At 45.8% G+C, this 8,825-nt stretch overlaps 1 long non-coding RNA gene across 1 annotated transcript; it reads left to right on the top strand.

Moving 5' to 3' along the window:
* The first annotated feature begins 4,790 nt into the window (after positions 1 to 4,790).
* Positions 4,791 to 7,231, top strand: LOC129382632 (uncharacterized). The gene is made up of 2 exons (XR_011894995.1): positions 4,791 to 4,989; positions 5,529 to 7,231. It is a non-coding gene; the product is annotated as an uncharacterized lncRNA (long non-coding RNA).
* Positions 7,232 to 8,825: the final 1,594 nt, after the last annotated feature.

Genomic DNA, 8,825 nt, shown 5'->3' with positions numbered 1-8,825 from the left:
GCGGCTGCCCTGCAGGCCGCATCCTCCAGCGGCTGTTGGCGGAGTATCTGTACCGCCCGCACGTGGGAATGTATCACTGCGCAGCAGTGTGTGGCAGAGAAAAAAAATGAGCCTCTGTTACAGACCACCTTCGATTTAAATCAGTGGACCTACATTCGGAGATAGTTGCGATCGTTTATAGAAAACGCTTACTTACCAGCTATCTGTTGAGATGCCTTCCAACGCTCATCAATTCTTCCGTATCCTATGCGAATAAAAGCAAAAGTAAACACCATGCGATCACCGCAGATGTTCAGATGCTACTGCTCAGTCATTAAGCACAAGAAATAATGATGTGTTTACTCACCGAGCACTACGCTTTCACAGTCTTCATGATGTTCACAGCTTCCAAAATTCTTCTGGGGCGAAAGTACATCTCGTACGCCGAGATTTCATTTAATCAGGCAGCGTTACGGGCAAAAATACACCAAGTGCGGCCCACAGTACCGATCAGCTGTTTTCACGCAGCCGCCATCTTACGTGTGCGTAGCGAAATGGATTAGATGCGGAATTTGCGCATGTGTGGCTATGACTCGAAGAATTAAAATATTTGTGTTTACTTTCAAGCGCGCTTCAACTTATCTTGCGTCAAAAGATTACAAAACAATTTTACTCTCAGCGACATACAGTTGTTCTTTTATTAGACGTTAATATCTGAATGTTAGTTGCTATACGGTCCCTTTGCAAGTAAAAAACACGCAACACATGCTTCCGGCAACGACGGAGGCTGCTGATTGGGCAGATTGAAAAACGTCGCAGGTTCCCGCCCCCGTACGCAGAAACAGTCGCGTCATTTTGACGTCCGGAGTTTGGAATAGAGTTACGTTATCGCGCCCATGGTCTCATCTCTTTATCTTAATAAGGTTTACAATATTTTCAGCATCATTCAGAAATGCATCATAATACGAAGCTGCTCTTGGGATTATATGCGGTGAAGAACGTGCGATCTGAGATGTCTACTTCGATCCAAATACTCATAACTCATTCAGAAAAACCTTGGAACTCAAGCAGTGACGTTTCAGAGGGTGCTGGGCATATCAAAACGGATGTATGTGCTCAAAGCTTGCTTGGTCTCAGACGCGACGCACGACGCAATGACGGTGCAGATTAAGGACATCGCAAGCATCAAGAAAATGCCTGCGGCTGAGGGAAGGAATGAGGAAGATGTACAACTAAGCAGTGCGGATCTTGAATGGTGACGAAATCTGAGGCGGTGATCTTGACGCCTGAGTTGTTTTTAAGCGAAGGTGATAATGGCTAGTTCTCCCAGAATTGTGTCCGTGTTTAGACACAAAATGCCGGAGATAGGATAATGCAATGCCAGGCCGACTCGCGCTGGAAGTGATGCAGGTGCTAACCACTCGCCATACGTGGGCTGATCCCGAAGGTATTGCAATGCCGGGCCGAGCCACGGCGGTGGTGGTGAAGCAGGCGTTAAGCACTCCTCATACGTGTTCCGATCTCGAACATAGTGCAATGCTGGGCCGACCCGCAGCGAAGGTGAAACAGGCGTTAGCAGACCCCGTACTGGGCTGACCCCGAAGGTATTCCAAGGGCGAGCCGACCTGCGGCGGAGGTGCAGTTCGCCAATAAGGGGCCCACATACACAGCTACTCTGTTCATCCTTCGTCCCGTATTGTAAGAACACTGCCTTTTTTTATTCGTAGATTTCCCTTTCATAAAGAGATAATACGTTAGGTGCAGTGCCATTCGTTGTGTCGTGCGTTTAAATATGAGTTTAAATAAACTGCAAATACACTTTGTCTCCCAGAGTAGGTGTAAGCGAGGAAATTCACACGTACGCAAACAGAAACTAGCACACACAATGAGCAACCAGATACGCACGCATTCATACACTCTAAACACAGTAACCTATAATGTAACTTTTGGGCGCGAGTAACTTATGACATAAAGGTTACAGGTGGTTCGATTTCTTGTTTTTTATATTTTTGTGCCTTCTAAAGTTTACAACATCCAACATGGAAGAAATCTATAGGTTACCATCAAAAATGACGCCGTGCAACCTTTGCTCCGTAACCTATGAGCAGCGCGGTAACTTATGGTTCGAGAATCAAGGAGCTGTATATATGTAGAGAGGACGTTTGTTGCTTGAAGTGCGCAAATATATTTATTTCTGAGGCAGCGCGGGTGTGGTTTTTGCCACAGGATAAATGTTATTATATTACAACCTCTTTGTGACACTCTGCCGCATGAGCTCAGTACTGTCGTTTTGGATGGCAGTTACAAGCAGGCTTAGGCGTGATTAAAAGTCTGACTTCTACGTCGAAAGAAGCTGTGACATGCAAAGCAGTGGTAGGATATTGCGGCTCAGTATGCTACAGCACAGCTTGATTATTCGATACGTAAGTGAGTTGCAAAAGGAGGTCCATGTGCTATTTATTCTAAGCCCGCTCGCACTGCGGGGCGAGACGATTTACCTCACAAATAAATCTCATTTTTGCAGGAAGAAAAACTAGCGCAGAGGGCAGAGACACAGTAGATACATAAGACGACGAGAAAAACAAACAGTCGCTCTGTGTTTTTGTATACTGTGTCTCCGTCCTCTGCGCTGGTTTATATTCCTACAAATATGCACAAACTCGTCCAGCTCTCCACTTTAATTGACGTAAGATCGCAATTCATTCAATTAGCACTTAATATCCTGGCATGATACAACGCAGCTTGCGTATTCTTCGCCATGCAAGCCGAAATGCGTTAAACCCCGTCGCAGTTAACGTTCTAATAGCACATACGGAGAAGGGCAGCACCTGAGGGGGCGGCGGAAGATGTAACCGGATGTGCGAGGCCGAATGCGCAGCTCTACGGGCTCTTTTGTTACATTCCGCCGTCCCTTGCAAGATTTCAGTCGACGTAGCGAGTCGGAATTGAAGCTAAAATGAGAACAGCAAGCACGCGAGAAACGGGTAACTGTAAGGAGAGGTGCACAAAATATCGCACGATGGTCGCTCCGATACGAGCTCGACGCGCATGCGCGAAGAAACCACGGAAGTCTAGACGGCGGGAAGGCGCCACGGCTCAGGCGCCGCCCGCGCTGCTTCGTACGCGTCGTTTCAACGGTGCAAACCGCTCGGCAGAGCCGCGCCGCTTTCTGGCGGCGTTTCTTCTCTGCTTTGTTCGCCATATTGAAGTCTTTTGGTTTGTGTGTGCGCGCGACAAAATCTGTAATGGCGCTAAGCAGCAGGGACTTGTGGGGTGTGCTGCGCGGCAGCTGCAGTGAACATTTTTGCGACTGTCGGCGGTACATCGTTTTCTATTCGTCGGACGACTCAGCAGAGAACGCAAGCCGTTGCGACTATTGCAACCACTGTCCAGGTGCCCATGGCAGAATTATGGACTTGGGTGAGTGCCCTTTCTTTCAGAGCTGCATTTAAGGCGTGCAAGGTCTTCATTGGCTTAATGCTTCTCAAATCGAGTGTATGCGTTGCTTTCCAAAGCGGGCTTGTTTTCAGAGCTTCTTGTGAGTGCATATTGAAGATAGATGAGGTCTACTCTGTTTATACGAGTGCATGACTGACCTAGCTCGCGACACATTGGGTCGATATGGCTGCTTATCTGTGCTATACTTCTTTTAGCCAAGTAGTCTCATGTGCCTAGTGCCGTCGCGTGCGTTCTCTGAACAATATGGTGGTAATCCAAAGTTATTTATACATTTCCTGTGTGTGCACGTGGTGGTGCTTTGCGAGATTTCGTGCAGTGTTAATGCGCACGCTTCCACCGCACGACTGCAGTACTAGTGTTTTAAACCGGATTTCTTGAACTCTGCGCGTAATTTCGCTGCTTCTGAATTGGTTTGTGCGCCGGGTACGATTGAAAATATGTGTAGCACTACAGAACCATCGTCCATGCTTTATGCAGCACGTAAGCAAACGTGCTCGACTGAGGCTTCCGTGTAACATAGATGGCGTGCGGCAAACATGGATAGCCTGACGGAATTTCTCGTTATGCTGTGAATAAATTCCATCGCGTGTTTTATTTTGTATTCTATCTAGGTGGTTTAGAACAAGAAAGTGGAGTTGCCGCAGTGCCGCATCAGAGTTCTCAGCTTGGCAGATCGAAAGATTAGTTGGTTCAGCGCACCTGATATTTTAAACTTCTGTGAAAAAAAAAAACAGAGCACCTTGTACTTTTGTGAAACCACTGCCCCTCCCCTGCCGGTATTAGCCTGATTGCATGCGTGTGGGCTGCTGGGGATGCGTATGCTTTTGTACGTTCACGAACGCGCACGTTTTCAGTGTACGGCTGCTGTATTGATATCATTCGACCTGTTTTATAGAACTCTGCACGTATGTTCGCGCCTTGTGTATTGATTTCTGTTCCGCAAGCTTTCAGCGCCACACTCCGCGCTAGTGTTCGTGTGACTTTGTACCGAACAGATGTAGGCACGGTCCATTCTTTAGGCAAAACAAAAACAAGACTGCTCGACTGAGGAGCCAATGTCGCATGAACGGTATGACCACGGTGGAAGACGGAAGTTATACAATGGCTGTGCAAGGTGCGGGCGGTTAGTGTGAATTAACGCGTTTACGTCATGGTGTACGCCACTCTTCCAGTTGACATCACCAGCGAGTCCGGGGTTGAATCAGAGCGGCTGGAAAAACTGCAATATCTCTCAGGAATAAGTGCGTATTTCGGCTTCAGACAAGCAAAAAAATCTATGAAAGGCTCAATATGAGATTTTGGTAATGACAAAAATATGTTATATTTTCCTCAGTGTCCCTTTAAGTGCCGCGCTCTCCCCACAGCCTGGCCCTGTCGTCGTAGCAGCTCACTTCCTTCCACCGCGGCAGCGACTCTGGATAACATGGCATAATATCGCGCTTTGTTCTGAAATTACCCCATTTTTTACACTGTATTCTCCCTTGGTCACACAGCAAAATACTGGAATGGCCGAAGTACCCCAGCAGAGCCCACAGCCTGGTTGCCCGAAAGGTTAGTGGTCTGAACACAAATGCAAATTTTTTAAGTTTTTTTTTTCTTAAAGCTCTGCGCCTTACTCTCCGATCACTTTGCATGTTTAGTGGTGCAGGTTTTTAGTGATTTCTGAACGTAAACGCACCATAGACACAGAATGTTTGTTTTTAGAGTTTTTCATTTGCTGTAACTATGTGTAGGACATTCGTACACATGTGTCACCAGGTGCTATTCAAGAATGCTCGGTGCGTAACAAGTGAATGTTTGCCTCAGTATTTTTAGTTGGAAAACATTGTGAGTGCATGTCTATGTCTCAGTGCTAGAAGAGCAGAGAAACACAGCCTTGTCTAATTCTCTACTGTAGGGAATGCAAGGTCACTGATATATAAAATTATCAACGGTGGAAAAAATACTTACCATAAGGTCAACTGTTAGTGAAGTGATTGAACTTAAAATTTCTATTGCTTTCAACCCTGATGGCACGAAGGGTATCAAAAGTTTGATTGTGCATTTAATGTTATTGACAACTTTCGCTTCATCATACCTCCTTTTTCCAGCTCTGCATCGAAGTCGAACTGCATCGAAGTTTAAATGCAAGATTGGTGACCTGAAGGAAAAACTAAAAGCAGTAGCAGAAGCGTTCTCATGCAAAGCGCTACGTGAGTGCACATTCATCGACATTGGCAAGCATCTAAGGCCATTTAAAGCGCGCAATCATTAACGAGGTTTGTGGGACAATTTTGCATGTATCTATCAGTTGCTGTGGCAACACCTGCTTTGTCACGATTTAAAATTAATTTTCAGTTAATATATGAATGTTCTGAAAGTCATGTGGCATTTTCTATGACTTTATTTCACACTGGAGAGCATTCTTGTCGTGGTTGTTTCATAGATGTTTGCTCATGCCTCTAATGTGACATTCTACAGACTGCTCTGCCTAGTGAGCTGCAAATCATGGCACTTCATGTGTATGTCGCCTTTGCACACACTTCTGTTTATGCTGGAAGTCCTGATGAAGTTATATGGATCACAAGTGGAAACGTATAGCGGGCCCTCATTTTTTTTTGCCTGCTTATCTACTACAAGAAAACCTTGCGTACCCGCCTGCATTCTCACCGATGCTTGTGCTGCTGCAAAAAATTGCCCTGCTGGACACAACAGTGCCTCGTGGACTGCTCAGAAACGGCCTGAAGAATCTTCTCATACTCTTGAAAAAGAAGAATTTGTGTTAAGTTCAAGAAACAAATGTGCTAAGACAGCGTATGCCCCAAGATGCTGAAGTATGTTCTCAACGGATGGCTTCAGTCTTTTTCTGAACTTTAGTGTATTTCTTTCATTTGTTGCATTCAATGTTCTCAAACTTGAAATACTATTTGAGTTACAAGTTGATCTCATCTTTGCTCGAAGTGATACGAGATGATAGATTTTACTATGGTATTTAAGGTGCAGGTAAATGTTGGTATACTCATGGCGATTCGTGCTGTATTTCCTAAACTGATGCTCTAAAAACTGAAGGCGCATGCGCCTGACATACATATAGGTAAGCATAGTTGTTTAAAATCGTGTCCCTCTTTCATTTATTTTGTATTTGGCTACAAGCTTTCATGGTCTTTGTGTTTTCTGTGCTTATAGTACCATTTTTGAGCTTTCAACATGTGGCTGCTTTAATGGCTCCTCAGAAATGTGATAAAGTCGATAGCCACAATATTACATTGCCTCTTTTTATACCAGTTGTATGTTTACTGCGGCTTTTATAAAGAAGTCAAGCTGAATTAATACCTTATTTTAAAGCATGGCTTTTTATTGTGTGCATATTTTGGCATCATGACAGCAGTGTCTACTTTTATTTATATTGTTAGGGGAGCAATCTGTTGTGGGCTTTTTTGGAAATTGTGATTTCATGTGAGAACTTTGCTTTATTGCAAGGCGCCTTCATCCTGGTTCTTCTTTGCGCATTACAAAGAGTGATATAATATGAGCTAAGACTTATAGTGCATCATATGCAGCCCTTATTGTGATAGATATTTGCTCTTATCTGTTCACTACATAGGAAAACTATTTTACAGATATAGTGCCTTGACCATATATGTATCACCTTATAACGTAGCTTTTTTTTTAATATAGCCTAGACTCAGGAAGTCAGGCTGCATTGTGTAATAGTAAGCGTCGTTGTGGGAGGTATGCGTTGGTATTGTGGTTAAGGTACATTGTGTATTTATGTCTGTCATCAGTGATAATAAAGGCGGTGAGCATTTTTGAATATCTTTGTCTTGTCTGTGGGGGAAGGGGGACACGCAGTGGAAAACGGCGGCGGCTATATGTTTCGGCTTGGGCCGCAGCACAACATCGAGAACAGCCGCCACCCAGCCAGCGCTCTGATTGCCGCCGCACAGGTATGGCATTGTAGGAGAAGCGAAGGCAGCAAGGCTCGCGCCGTGCGCGAGAGATGGCACCAGGAGCGCGCGCAGCCTTTAGTGCAGCCTTGGCAGCACGCTTTCTGCGGCTGCGGATCTGGTTACGGCGAGGCACAACGGCGACGTCAACGCGAAAAGCAGGAATGGGCGCCAAAGAGCTGCGCTCTAAAACGAACAAAACGTTCGCACACGTACACATTCACGGGTGCCTCAGTATGCAACGCAAGCGCACTCATATATGCGCCAACACGTGCTACACGCGCGCGCACACGGAAATGCACGCATGCACAGAGGCTTCGAATGCTCACTGATGCATACGCGCACTCGCGTTCATGCAATTGCTAATGCAGAGGCACGCGCGCACATGTACATACAAACATGGACACGCACGCTTAAGACGTGCACAAACATTATCACTCTCTCTCCGTCTTGCCTGCCTCTCAAAAACTTGCACGTGCAAAGAGACTGTATAACCGTTTCTCGACAATTACTGTTCCCACGCCAGCTGTAATGAATCGCTTTACTGTTTAAATTCGGCGCTTCTTCAAGTCAATCTGAGCCTTGCCGGGAGGGTGCAAAAACTATTTGCTAAACATGTGACTTCACCGCCAATATGTGACCGAAACGCTGCTTTAAAGCAGCACCAAAGTTCCCACTAAGTTTCATAAATGCATGTGTTATATGGGAATGCCCTCTCGTGGTTGTCCGTTAAATCCTTTTTGATCCTTGGCCAATATTTCAAAATATTTTTTGTCCAATTTTGCCTATTCAGCTACGCTTCTGCATTGTCGTGAAGTTCCGGTGACCACAAAACCTAGACGTGCCCTTCGCATTCCCGCCCGTCATTTCACTCCTCCCTGCTTTTTTTTCATCAATACTCAACCTCTATTGCTTATCTCTACTCCCCATAGGTTGACGCTTCCGCCCATCTTAAATCCAAGCGCTTCTGGCAGGTTTACGTTAACGAGCAATGAAGAGTGGCATGACCTGGTGGAGGATTTGGAAGGCTTCTGCAATGCCTGGTTGCGCACTAGGTAGGGGCGGCTAGGAAACGCAAGTATGGAAGACGCTGGTTGAAAATCGTGGCATCTTCTCGTGTTGAGCAAAAAAAAAAAAAGAACGCACACGCAAGGGGGGCGTTACGTTACCATAACGTTTGGAGGATTTTGCAATCCTGGAAGGCGTAACTTGGTGGCGCATGTTAAAAGCAAGCAGGAAAAGCCATGACCTCTGTGATTGCAAAATCAAAGCACGTGAAAGGGTGGCATCACTTAATTGGGAGGTTTCTGCACATCCTCATGGCGTTCGAAAATGAGCGCAGCCCGCTAATGCCCAATCTCCGGGGTCGTGGTTCCTTGGTAGGCGTCACGTGGCGACGGCCAGCGGAATCAACCACGAAGGTCGTTTGTTGTTCACGGTGTTGTCTTTCGCTTGTTGAGC

Source organism: Dermacentor andersoni, chromosome 6 (genome assembly GCF_023375885.2).
Source record: "Dermacentor andersoni chromosome 6, qqDerAnde1_hic_scaffold, whole genome shotgun sequence".
NCBI lineage: Eukaryota > Metazoa > Arthropoda > Arachnida > Ixodida > Ixodidae > Dermacentor > Dermacentor andersoni.
This window is presented reverse-complemented; position numbering and strand designations above follow the sequence as displayed.